General features: G+C 42.9%; 1 protein-coding gene across 3 annotated transcripts in view; it reads left to right on the forward strand.

The window, feature by feature from the left end:
- The first annotated feature begins 12,350 nt into the window (after window positions 1–12,350).
- Window positions 12,351–14,251, forward strand: part of APBA1 (amyloid beta precursor protein binding family A member 1) — a 100,524-nt gene continuing 98,623 nt past the window's right edge. For all 3 annotated transcript variants that reach the window (XM_065860720.2, XM_065860721.2, XM_071801823.1), the window contains exon 1: window positions 12,351–12,493. The gene's annotated coding sequence lies outside the window, so the exon portion shown is untranslated. The remainder of the gene's footprint in view (window positions 12,494–14,251) is intronic.

Here is a 14,251-nt window from a genome sequence, read left to right on the forward strand (position 1 = left end):
ACAGAGAAGTTTCTCCTCATGTTCAGATAGAACCTTCTTTGCTTCAGCCTGTGCCTGTTGCCCCTCATCCTATTGTTGGGCACCACTGAAAGGAGTCTGGTCCCATCCTCAACACCCATCCTTGAGATATTTATAAACATTGATGAGATCCCCTCTCAGCTTTCTCTTCTCCAGGCTGAACAGACCCAGGTCTCTCAGTCTCTCCTCATAAGAAAGGTGCTCTAGGCCCCTCATCATCTTTGTAGCCTGCTGCTGGACTCCCTCCAGTAATTCCTTGTCCTCCTTAAACTGGAGAGCCCAGAACTGTACACAGCACACCAGATGGAGCCTTACCAGGGCAGAGGGGGAGGATAACTTTCCTGGACCTGCTGGTCACACTCTTAATGCATCCCATGATACCATTGGCCTTCTTGCCCACAAAGCACGTTGTTGACTCATGAGATATATCTGACATGCAGATATGTTGACAAGGTAGGAGCAGTCTCTAAGGGAAAGGAGACAGCCTTTTGAGGGCAAGTGTGTTTCAACATTTGAAGTGGAGTGTTTGCAAGGGAAGAAGTTCTCTATTTTACTGTGGGACAGCTTGTTTTTAATTGCTCTTGCATATACGCTGTCTCAACTCTGACATGCCTTGTAGTATCAATATTTTTTTCACCAAAGTAACCTTTCCTGGTGGCTTACAGCTCAAAACACAAGGTGGGTAACGAAGATTTTTAGCTGCAGAGTCTATGGGTTTCAAAGGTCTTGCATGCTTTCTCCATATAAGCTTGCTTGTTTAAACAGAAATATTAATCTGCCTGGCACTTCCATCTGACTGGAAAAAGTGACACCTCTGAGGGTGCACTTAGTGATTTTCATGGCAATCAGTGCTTACCAAGTGAAGTCAAATAGAAGGCAGGAAGAGAAAGATCAGTCCAGCTGTTTATTGTCATTATCCACCCTAAAGCTAAAAGCATACCTATTTAATTAAACATGTATAGGCGTGAAGCAAATTAAGACTATGAGGCATCCCAGTTCTATGGTGTCACTTCAGGTTAGATCATCTGTGTATGCCTGTTCTGTACAGGAGACGACTGTGTTTTTAGCCACGGAGATTTATCAGAGCTGCAAACAAATCAGCGGAGCCATGAAAATGTAGTAGTCACTGATAATCTGTTGACCTTAATTTGTTTCCTTGTTAAGGTGTTTCCATCATGAAGGGCAATATGGCTTTTTCTGAGGAAAAGGGAAATAGGAACCTTTCTCTCCATGCATAACTGCTGTCTTTACAATCTGGCGCCTTTTTGCAGGTGACTGTCCCTTTCCTACAGTCCCAGTGAACACAGCCTGTTCAGTTTAGCAGTGCCTGGCTTGAATTAATACAGAAACTAAAACATGCTTCCAGCTGCTCTATCTGTGATTGTGCCATCTTACAGTCACTGGCAGGTCTTCAATTATACCAGCCCAAATCTTATGTGAGAAAGAGAACATACATGCATTAATGAAGTGGATGCCACCTGGTTAAAAATAGAGATGCAGACTTAAAACGCTCATTGGTACACAGCAGGGCAAAGCTGGCTGCACTGAGTCATATTTAGGAACTGGAAATTTAACTGGGAAAACGGCAGTTCTTTGCTGTCCCTGCTAACTGAACTAATCACTGCAAACTTACCAGTATGTGGGTGAAACTGTCAGATCACCTGTGGGAGCTAGTAGAAAGTGTCACTGAAACAACCAGTTGATGACTCCAGACACTGAGGAGAAAGGAAGGTCTGTATCTCCATCCTTCTCTAATTAGAAGTTTCCATAAGGGAAGCAGAAATATAAAGTCTATTTTCCCTTAAGCCTGCATGGCAAAGGAGAGGATAAGAAGAGTACTGAATTATTTAAGTCTTTATGTCACACTGAATGTAAGATGGGCTCACCACCCCAAAGGACGGTAATCACACAGCATGAGAAACCTGCTTTGCCACTGCAGGGAGCAGGCCCATGGACCCGACTGTCAGAAGATCTCAAGCACAATCTGTCCTTTCTGTCCTTTCTGTGAATGATAAAAGCTACTTTATGCAAAGCGTCTCTGGGAGTCTGGCTCTGTCAGTGAAGTCAAACCTTCCCTTGTATGGTAACTAGTTTGCAAGACATTGTCATAGTTCTTTTTCTCTCCCTTTGTTATTTTCTGGACAAGTGAATATGGGTTCCTGCCTTTTTTGCTTTATTCCTGTAGTGCCAAAGGCTCAATAAGAGGAATAAGGAGTATGTTCCCACTCAGGCAAAGAAGGTAACTGTGCTTGAATATGATATGTGGTTGTTAAACGTGCTAAGCAGTATGCTGTGGCACAAACCAGGAGTGATTTGTTATTGTAGTTGTTTGTGTTTTGATGAATCTGTAGGAGGACAGGATTTCATCTTTCATCTGTGCTTTTGTGTTTAGCACCTGGCTGCTGTGACTTCCGTTCTGAAGAGCTTAAGTCATGTTGCATGTTGTGAAAGGGCTTGTTACTTATTCTAAAGCAGATTATTAATGCCCAAAGGCAATGGAAAGAGAGAAAGGAGACAAAGCTCTTCAGTCTTAGAGGTGTTGATCCTCTGAGTCCCAGCACTTAATAGTTAGTGGTTTGATAGTCAACATTGCCATGGCTGGCATCTCTATCCTCGGGGAGTCTAAAATCTGTCTGCTTCATATTGGAATGAATGGGATTTTGATATTGGTGTTTGATATATAGGATTTGATAGTTTGCTTAAGGACAATGAAGCTAGCTGTTAGTACTTTAATTCCACATTTTGTAGTTTTTCAGTTTTTCTATGAAACAAAACAATGCTGTCTATGCTTTATACATTGGTTATTAACACAGTAAAGCTAAAGCTGAGAAAAATAACCAGTAATTTTGATCCTGCTTTGAAAAACCTGAGGCCTTTGAATACAGAGTATTTAATGATATACACCACATTTTACACAGGACTTGTAACACTCAGCACAGAATTCCTTTGAATTTATTTTCGGTGGCAGTGCTTTTCGTTGGTCAGCTCACCACAGCTCCTATTAGGGACCAGAAAACGAGGAATACTCAGTGTGCACACATTTAACAAAACGCAAATTGGTTACTGCCCTGTTCAAGAATCCTGTGGAGGAGGCATCTGGGACACAGCTCTGGTCTGACTATTGGCCTCCATAAGTCATCTGTCATGCACTCAAAGGAGATAAATTCAGTCTGCATGTGAAACTTCCATTCTAGTTTGAGTGATCTTTGTATTCCTATGTTTTCCAGTTGTACAAGAATATTTATATACATGTGTATTTACATTCTGTGATTTCAGTTTCTAAATTCCACAAAAAAAAAAGTAGATGGAAAGCGCTGAGATTAACAAGTATCAGGCACAATTTTTAACAAGACTGCTATGGTGTAACTACAGCAAAGAATCCACAGGATTTTTGTGATACACCACATACAAACCATAGTATTAGATCTTAGTACTGATACTTCTTGTGTGAACAAATTGCACATAGAAAAAAAATTTAATGGCTTAACTATTTAAATTCACACCTACCACAGTGTGCTTCAAAAACTGTGAGTGAAATCCATTTCTACATTTACTGTTTTCACAGGAGCCTTTATTTAGTAAGGTCTCTAACACCAGAAGTCCTGATTTCAAACAGTTTCCCTTTTTCTGTCATTAGTTATCCTGTAACAGTTAAAATGCAAATAGTTTACAAATAGTGGAGTCTTGCTATCTGTTTATTACTGTGAAGGATATTATTTTCAGTGTAGATCACTATAAAGCAATAATAACACAAATCAGTAAAAATGGATTTTATTGGAATACAAGTTAATAGAAAAAAAACCACAAACCAAACCACCCACTTCTTTCCTTTTACACTCTTTTAACATACTTCAATTTATTCTTATGGCGACATATTGTAAAACCATGACAACAAAAAAATCACAATAAGCTACCTTCAACTAAAATTTAGCTAAAGTAAAATGAAGCAGTACATGTAGCCAGAATAGCTGGCTATATCTCTACAGCAAGACTAACATTTTTAAAAATGAAATGTGCTGTCAATACTTCAAATTTGTCTATACGTGTTTGGAAGCATATCTGTCTCCTGTACCTCTCCTACAAGAGAGAAAAATCTAGATCTAGGATATTTTCTTCCTCCTGTCTTCTTTTTTTGTGAAAAAAAATGGTTATATGTGAAGATATTTTTATGTACCCCTGTACATATTTTGAGCCGGGATGAAATTTCCTCACCAAAGCAATCAAAAACCCTGTTTTTTTATAAAAGCCGTAAGGCTGCCTTTCACTTTATCCTGACTCATATGCTAATGTATTTCTCAATTGGACATCCACTGACCCCTTTCCCTCACTTTTACATCCCACTCTTCATCTCTCCACATGACAGTCATCCTTAATCCTGACCCAGCAACCTGACTTTGCAAAAGGAAGAAATGTCAGTGACGAGAAACTGTGCACAAAATACATCATCCTTCACATCTGCTGTAATTCACATTTCATTTGTTGCTGCCATCCACCATTTGATGACTAGTGTTCATTCACAGTCCACCTTCTAGTGAAGGTTTTCCAAATAAAGGGTATATACATGTGTTCTATACTGAACATAACAGACACACCTGAACTTGCTCTAAAGCAGACTTCCTCCTCGGCTAATTTACTTTGACAAGGAGGATGCTACATTTTCAGCAGAGTAACACATTTCACATTTAGAAGTTACTTTATCAGCATGTTAAAAACAGTCTTATAACAGACCTCAGATACAGTCATAACTTTTGCAATTTGAATGAATGCAAATATGAGTATAAACACAAATCTAGACCATTGCTTTTCATTTAGTCTATTCCTTTTGTGTTCTCAGACAACATGATGACTATTACAGTTTTCCACAAGGCTTTATTATCCAACTCTGCTTATCATTCAACCCCACAAATATCCCTGACTTCTTCTATGACAGTGTCTCCTGTGTTAGATCTGCTAACTCTTGTATATTTCAATTGCTTCCTGTTTCAGTAAAAACTGTCAAATTTTTTATTCTTGTATTTCCTCCTGTGGTCTGAATGCAGCCACCTACATGGATGACTTCCTGATTGATTCGGAGCGAGTTAGGCTGAGTTGGGTTTTTTGTTTTGTTTTTATGTATTCCTTGAGCCTCAGACAAGACACGGACTCCCTCAGACTTGTATTACATGTCTCTGATCATGAGACTAACACTTGAAAAGGGCTTGCATACGATTAGTGGCCACTTCAAAAAGAAGAAGAAAAAAAGAGTTCACTGGCACTTATCTTTCATACAGTGTTTAAAGGAGCACTTCCAGTCCTGCCAGGCAGTGTGGTGAAGCCTACGATGTAAACAGGTGCAAAGTGCTCAAACAAGAGGCGTGATACGATGTGATGTATTTTGTGCATGCGATAGCTAGTACTGCAACATTTACATGCTTCAAAGAAGAAATGGTAAAAGATCACACCTGATATCTGTCATGATCTTCATCTTAAAACAGTAAGACTTGCAGCATGTTCTGGAAGCCCCCAGTTGCAAGTGATCTGCTGGATCCAGTAGATCACCAGTAGGAGGGAGGTTGTGCACCCAAGGATTGTTCACTGGTAGTACCTCCTTTTGCTCTCTCTGGGACTCCTTGGGGCTACCAGTGCAAGTGCCTCAGCTGGGGTTCCTCCCACTTGCTGAAAAGCAAAACCAAAGCTATTGTGAAGGATGCCAGTGCCAAGCCATTAATTTGAAACCTGAAATTGCAGGCAGGAGGCTATCGATTCAAAAACTGGATCTCAGCCTAATTCTAGCCTGTTTTTGCCAAGCGATTGGGGTGTTGCCATGACTGGTTTCTAAAGCATCGCATGCAACGCTGGAAGTACCTGACTTCAGGAAGCAGCTCACCAGTTTGGCTTGTTGCTGAAGTGGCAAAAAATCCCCATCAAGAAAAAAATCCAGTCACCTGACTAATGACAGAGTCCTTTGAGGTTTTTCACATTTTGTAAAGTAAACACTCCTTCTGTCTGTGCTTACTGCAAGTGTCTTTGGCTTGGCTTCCTCTGCCTCGCCAACAGATGGAACGGGCACTGACCCTGCCAAGTTCTGCGCTTCAACCTTGCAAACCACATGCCACTGCTGCCTTCCCCAAACTAGGCCTTAGAATCACTCCTGTCTCTCCCTGAAACACCTGTGCTATAATGAAAAGTCAAAATGGAGGTGAAGTTATTGGCAAAATCACACTGCTAGAAGACACACAATCCAGAACATCTCTTTTAACTTTTTTCCTCTGTGCAGATTAATCTGAACCACAGGATGGGACTCTGCAGAGTCGCTGTTAGGGAAGGTCATTCTGTGGGACTGACAATTTTTTATCTCTACCTACTGCCAGGTTTTAGAGGAGGAAGGGCAAGGTAGTGTTGAATTGTCCCATCCACTGCGTAGATCTCATAAGCAGGTAAATGAATATACAAAACCAGCAGTGGAGCTGTTTGGTGCACTTTGGCAGCGTGCTGGCAAAGATTGCTGAGGGAAATAGTTCAGGTCAGAAAAGACAGGCCTGGAAAATTGGGAGCCAAAGAAATACAAGTGACATTGAAATGTCCTTACTAATAAGCTTAACACAGAAGATATCCAGAAGGAAAATGCTTTTGTCACAGGAGCTTTTGGTGAGGGCAAAGAGAAGGCACTTTCAGCAAGACCTTGTTTCTCACCTCTTGCCTGCAAAATCCCTTCATACAACCCAGCCACAGGGACACAATGGCAATATCTGTGGTTGTCACCAGGAGACCCAAACTCTCAGTTCCAGCAACTGCAACCAACCAGGATGCTGACAACAGGTCAGCCCCTCAAAATCCCATGTATGGAGGTAGCTGAGGAGGCGTGTAAGGTAAAGTACATCAAGTCAGTCTTTTCCAGGCTCCCTGTGCTTCCTCTCCCACTGTTTGCATGTGCTGGCTCCTGCAACCCACTGAAGATCTGTCAGGATAAAACAGCAAGGGCAGCTGGCATATTTAATTTAACCTTTTTATTCCTTCTGAGAGGTTCCTGATATGTTAAGTTTTGCTGAAGATTCCCTTGTGCACCTGTAGGAAAAATATTAAAAATCCCAGTTGGGTGCATGAAATGTAAGATAACTGTCTTTGAGTTAATTGGCCTCACTAAATATCACATGCTGTTCAAGGCTACTCTGAGAAAACACAGCCAAAGCAGTATGAAGCTGCGTATTTTACACAGACAAATTCTTCAATCCGATTATAAAGCAAGGTGCTTTATACTCGTTACACAAACACTTCTTTAGATTGCTATACCTAAAAAACCACATTTTATTTTCCATCACTGTGGACATTAAAAGTCCTCGGGTGTCTGTATTGTAGTCTGAATAGACACTGTAATTTATAATACAAAGGAGATTTTCTCAAATTGTCTTTAAATTGCGACAGCTTTCTAGAAAAATATACGTTTTTTGTTTATTCAACAATTCTATGCATATAACCACTACCACCTTCTTGCTTATGTACGCTTATGTCTCAAAAAAATGTCTAAACAGTATGAAAAAGTGACTTATTCACTAGTGAAGGAGAAGACTGAAACAAAATTCTCTACAGTGTGCAGAAAGGGGCATAGTGAATTGAGAGTGACCTTCAAGTAGATTACACTCCTTCAGCATATTTCCAGAGCTTCAGAATTGCCTAGTTTAATGTGTTATTGCTGAATTCCTCAAATACTACCACATATCTCTATATTATCCATAAGGATGATTCCTGACCGATTATTTGTTTCCTTCCATTATACCTCAAGCTTTCAGATTTTTTTTTTATGTCTTTGGGAACTTATTTATTTTGTGATTATGTCTATTGCCTAGTATTCTGGAGGGCACAGCAGTTTTACTTTATTATACCCCAAAGAGCTTTCTGCCTGCCAGCTGACTATTTAAGGCCTCTTCATAGATAAGACTTCATTCTTTATAATTTAAATTAATTAAATATTTAGTATATGGTCCATCAGGCAAAGTAAATGTTTCAAAGCATAACTAGTGATATACTGTCCCCTTAGATTATGATAGCATTAGAAAATGGGCAATCTCTTTTTACAGGCTATGGGTGGGCAGACTACAATAATTGCAACCCAGTGGAAATGAAGTTTTATTTTCTAATATATGGGATGCCTGCTACAAGGCTTGCCCAATAAGATGAAGAGAATCATCAGAAAATAAGATGAGTAGAAACCTGCATTGAACTTTTAGGGAGGAATGACCAATGTTTAAAACAGCACTAGGAGGCTTCAAGGGGCAGTGGATCCCAACTACTTAGAATCATTTTGGTCAAAAGAGACCCTCAAGATAATCGAGTCCAAATTAGAAGTTATCTTGCTGGCATGTCGCAAGATACCTTCAAAGAAAAGGGAGAAAGAGCATTTACAAAATAAAAACTTTGAGATATTCCAGTACTACCTTAAACACTACACCTATTCAGGTGATAAAGAAAATGCCAGGAATTCTCTGTGTGCACCAGTCTAGTGTTCAGTAGTGTTTGAATATATTTGAAAGTATCATTCCCTCACAGGAAATCAATTTATGAAAGAAATCGCCTGTGGAACCGAAGTGTTGTGCTGCTAATGAATTACAGACTGGATGCAAACACACAGAGCAAAATGTTACAGGTACGTTGTATGGCAAATTAGTACAGTTGACAACACTAGCGGCTTCTAGGCTTAAAAAACATAGATCTGACGCCATGTTCCTGACTTAGCTATTTCAGATCAAGCTAATCAAGAAGATAAGATGGTTGAATCTAGGAGATTTTATTCATAAAACTATCTTCCTTCAGTTCATTGGCCCAGTATCAGAATTTGAAAACATTTCAGTTTCTAAAAGCCACCTACATCAGTACCAGCAAGCACCTCTGAAACAGCCCACACTCTTCTAGCAGCAGACAGTTCACACACCACTGGAGTCAGAGATTAATGCATTCTGGCATATAAAAGCTGTAATCCCAAGCTTTCAGTCAGTAAAAAGCATTCATTTCTGCCCCTGGTGGATCTTGAGCTGACCTTGAAACTATGTCAAGCTTGCATTGGTCTTTTCAGCCTGTAAGAGCTGTTCTGCCATTGGCCCAAGGCTGAAAGTAGCAAGTCACAGACCTAAAACCATTACAGTGTCCAATTCCTGAAAATACACCCAAGCTGACTAGATTAGTAGACCAAGGCAGTAAAAAGTGTCTGACCTGCCATGGCCAAGGCTTTTCACTAGGCTACTAGATATATATACAAATAGAGGCAGAATGTAGACAAGCTGAATGCAATTAATGTACTCTGTAGAGCATGGTTTTTTCCTGAGAAGAGAAACCTTCAGCATAACTTCTCCCCCTTTCAAATAGACAGGCCCAGCTAATGAGATGTCTGTATGAAACCTGTGCCAGGCTCTTCCCTGTGAAATATGTGCTTTCTCAATACTCACACAGCAGCTTGTGCCAAATGACCCTAAAATATTGCAAGAATAAAGGCAGACCGTGGCATTTTGGAGCAGATTTAGAAACTCCATACGACTCTGTCCACAAAGCCCAGAGGAGCTCTGTGTGTATGTAGGAAACAAAGGGAACGAGGGCTCTCTAAAATCTCACAATTTCCATCTGCCTTTCTACTTTCACAGCAATGCTGAGCGGCAAGCGTAATCACAGGCCATATGTGAGGCAGCAAAGCTGGTCTCAGCTGGTGCAGGACTTCTGGGAAGAAAGGCCTGTTTACACTCATTTTCCCCTAAGACAAGCATGTCTTGGTCACTGGGGGGGCACCGAGCCTTAAAATCCATTGACAACGGTATGATGCAAATACTGGTCTTTAAACTGAAATACAGGGTGGGCAACCTATATGCAATGAAAAATGGGTTCACTGTAAATAGCATTATTTACAAAGCAAGAGTGCCTGAGTATGCCAGAAGCTGTCTGATCTGCGTTTTTTACAGATTACCCCAATGACTCGGACAACTGTCACCCTCATAGGTTACCGTTTAATGTCCAGCAGATTGTATAGATTCATTCACAGCGTTACTTCATTTTATAAATGTTGCAGATTAGTCTTGGTACTTTTGATAGTAGCTTTTCAAGTAGGTTTTATTTGCTAAATTTAAATCCAAACTGGTCAGTTTTACAAGGGCAGCTTACGTTTGTCCAGCAGCATAACTTCATGTAAGCATGGTTTTACAAAACTCAAACACATTTCTACATTTGCAGAAAGAGACAGAACAAAACTGTATTGAATAAATAAAAGCTTTACCTTGAAAACAATCAGGCCTCAATTTCCAGCATTTCAATTGCAAAAATTTCAAGAGAAAGAAATTGACTAAACAATGGTCAGATTGAAAACATGTAAGAGCCTGAAGGTCAATGCTAATGCAATGTAGTAGTACTGTTGCATTAGCAATAGTATCTCTTCTGTTTCAGAGACAAATTCTGTGCTAGAAGACCTGTCATGATGACTTGTCAAACAAATGGGGCAAAACGGAGCTCTGGAAGAAAAATGCATTTAGATATGGAACTTTCCTTGGATATAATTTATCAGTCATGAAGACTGTTGTTATTATTAGCCTTTTGAAATTATAAGAATATAAGTGAATAAGGTAGCTCGGGAGGGACCTCTTGAGGTCATCTGGTCAAATCTCCCTCTTAAAGCGGGGCAAATTTAGATAACATTCAGTCCTAACTGCTTCATTATTTTGAGAAGAAGGAGAGAAAGAAGGAATTTAGTCATAGGTAAAGTGTTTCACCTAATGTAACTATCCAGGAATCAATAGCTTTGGAAGTCTCTCATGTGCCTTCTATACACCATAAACTGTGGCAACTTGAGGACATACTGGGGCCATATATCCAGGACATAGAAAAGAAGAAGGGAACAGAGATCTGCTCCAGGCTTTTTCATTTGCACTACAAAAGTTATCAGATTGGAAGATGTCTCCAGGGTAAGAAAGAAAAACATTAATGAATAAGAAATATTAGCAAAGGAGGAAAAAAAATGAAGTGTTGCACTGTATTAAATATAGAGGAAAGGATTTTGCTAGCAGCTATCTAAGCAACAAAAGTAAATCACATTTTCTTAACTTCTTCCGTCTTTTTCATGAATATTTTTACCTACTGTCATTTTTGTAGTATTTATTTATGCAGTACTGCAGGAGTTTGGCTAGGTTATAAAAGTAGAGGTGTGCTTAGAGGATGGCTGAACCATATCACAATGGGGGAATAGGTGCTACCTTGTCACCAAGAACCAGAAAATCTCTTTCAGATATGTATTTGGGTGGGGAAAACCAGAATTATATTCCAAACTAACTCACATGTTATAATAGCAAGCCCTTATATGTATAGATAGGCTTATAGATAGTTTGTAGTGGGGTATATATAAACACAGATGTTTACCGCATTCTTTGAAGACACAGGTTCACAACACTGTCAAAATGTACCAATTTAGTTTGCAAATACTACAATTTCACATTAGTTGTTAGGCATCTTAGTCGCCTACCCTTTTTTAAATGGAAAACTGATTAGATATTAAAAAAAAAGTTAATTTATTCTGATAGTTTATTTGGGTTATGACTGTCCAGCCATATTGATTTAAATACCACAAAATGGAAGAGGCTACCTTGAGAAATTTAGGCTTTTGTTAATACATGTGGAATCACTGAGTCAACGATGTATGGGAGCAGCACCTTGGAGCAGCAGTTACAAAATACAATAGCTATTCAGCCTGGCCTAACACTGTGTTCATATATGTGAACAAGGGCATAAGTAGCTTGCTTTCCGGGAAGAGGAACTGGTAAGAACTCTATAGTGAGACAATAAGCCTCCACAGAGGCTGCTGGCACACTTTGGTTAGGTGTGCAGCACCACGGTGTTTGCTTCTTCTTCACAGCTGTGGAGGACGGCCGGGGCCGGCTGGCAGCTGCAAAGAGGAGGCACTGTCTGGCACATCCACCCCGACACGCCGCAGCTCCCCACCGGGAGCCTGCTCCTCTCCCGTGGGACAAGCCACGGCTCTGGGCCCGTGCGGAGGGGAAGTTGAGAGAAAGAAATGGTCAGAGTCCGCGCCCTGCCGGGCTACCCTCGCTCTGTACTACCCACGCAAGAACCGGCATGTCAGAAGGTTTTGCCAGGGGCTACTTCTGCACCGCCCGAGGAGTAGCGCTGCTCGGTGACGGGCACCCTCTGCACGACGACGGGCCGCTCTGACTCCCCTGCGGGGCAGCCCAGGGCTTCACCCGCCCCTGCGGAGCCTCCGCCCCGGTACCCCGCGCCCGCCGCTCCCCGACGGCTCCCCGTGGCGTGCGGGGCTGAGCAGGGCGGGCGGGCGCGCTGACGCGGGGAGGGCGGCGCGGCAGGAGGGGCCGGGCCGGGCGGTGCTGGCGGCGGCAGGAGGAAGATGGTGGCGGCGGGAGGAGCGGCTGGCTGCCGGGCTTTCCGCCCTGCGCTGCGCTGCCACCCCCGCCGGAGCCGCCCTGCCTGCTGAGGAGGGGGCGCGGACCCGCACCAGGTGCGGAGGGGCCGGGAGCAGGAGCGGGGTCCGTGTCCCCCGCGTCGATGGGTGGGTGGGGAGGCCGGCGGGCCCTCGGGCGGGGGGCGCGGGTTCGGTGCCTGCTGCCGCACTCGCGGAGCCTCCCGGCGACGGGGGACTGCGGCCGGGGCTGCGGCGGGGGTCCGTGTGCGCCCGCAGGGCTGTGCGGGCATCTGCGAGCGGGCGGGGGCGGCTCTGCACCTGCCCCGGGCCGCGGGGAGCGGCGTCGACACATACATGGATGCCTCGGTTCCAGCCTCCGGCGGGCAATTACGTGCTTTCGCTTATTTCGTCTATTTAATTATTTTACTCGGTGTTGGTGGGATATGCGTGAAATAATACCGCGTGGAGATGGGCATACCCTACTGCACTGGTTTTGATTTATCCCTCCCCCTCTATGCATCCTTTCTGTGGTGAAAGAAGAAATGGGGGGGGGGGGGGGCGGGGGAGAGGGAGATGTGGGGATTCTGCAGCCGCCGATCGAGCCGTCACGGCCGCAGCAGGACGGGGAGCAGAACCCTCTCCTGCAGGAGGTGCTGCCGGGCCCTCCGCCCCCGTCCAGGTTTGCAGAAGGGAACCCAACGGAGCCTGGATCTTCCCATCCCCGCTGCGGGGTGCTGCGAGTGGTCCATTCTGCTCTCCATCACTGGGCTGGGGGGTGAGGTGACATCTGCTACCATCACGTACTGCTTTCAAGAAAGGGAAGGCATCTTGATCTTTTCTTCCCAGAAAAGCAGTCTGGTATAACGGTTGCCTAAATGACAGTCATGGTCAGTGCAGCCGTATGTGCTGCATCTGCTTTCTGGAAAGATCAGTGGTAACAGGGGTGATTTACCAAGACTTTTATTGCCTTAATCTATAAATCTGCCTTTTAAGAGAGAAGGAAACTTGTGCCTCGGCTGGAAAACTGCAACATCTTTTTGCTTTCCCCTGTTGTAGCTTTTTTGGGTTATGGAATTACAGTTTGCTTTAGAGAGCGTGTTGCAGATCTGGCTGATTTCATAGCTGCTGGGGAAATAGAAGGCAGAGATGTTTGCCTGACTCTGCATATATTAAGACTGAGCTAATGTGGGTGTAGGGCAGATCAGGCATGTAGCATTTTTCTTGTCTTTGACACGCATCATCTTATAACAGCTGATAAGAGTACACCCGGGTGGCTGCAGTTTTGTGCCTGCTCTGCGACTGTGGCCCATTGGGTCCCAAACAACTTGCCCTGGAAAATATTCCAGTCACAGTACTCCAGGTTCTGCTGCATTGCTGTCAAAATCTGGATGGGCTGCACCTGCCTTTGCAGCATGTAGCTGGAACAAGTATGTGATGCCTGATTTTTCCCAAACACTGGCAGTGACATAGAGTGTGTTTGTTCTCTAGGTACTATGTTTTAGTGGTATGCAGATAACCAAAAGTGAGGTGCCTGTTTACCTTGTGCTGTAATGGGGGGGAGGTGTGGGCGAGGGGAACAGTAGGCTGCCCAGAAACACTGTTGAGGAGTGAAAGAGAACACTCACCATCAAATTCTGTATGTTTGTGTTTATTTATACTGAAAAATTACATGCTCAGGAAATGATAATGGAAGACCACAGGAAACTCTGCAAAGGCAGAAAATTTAGCATTCTAATGTACCTTGGGACAGACGTTGTGGATGTCTAACAAGTCAAGTGTAAACCTGAGAGGAAGACAGCTTGCCTTGATTAGAAAATGTGATCTGAGACTGAGACATCTATGAGCTTTTAGGCT

This window comes from Patagioenas fasciata, chromosome Z (genome assembly GCF_037038585.1).
Source record: "Patagioenas fasciata isolate bPatFas1 chromosome Z, bPatFas1.hap1, whole genome shotgun sequence".
NCBI classification, from domain to species: Eukaryota; Metazoa; Chordata; class Aves; order Columbiformes; family Columbidae; genus Patagioenas; species Patagioenas fasciata.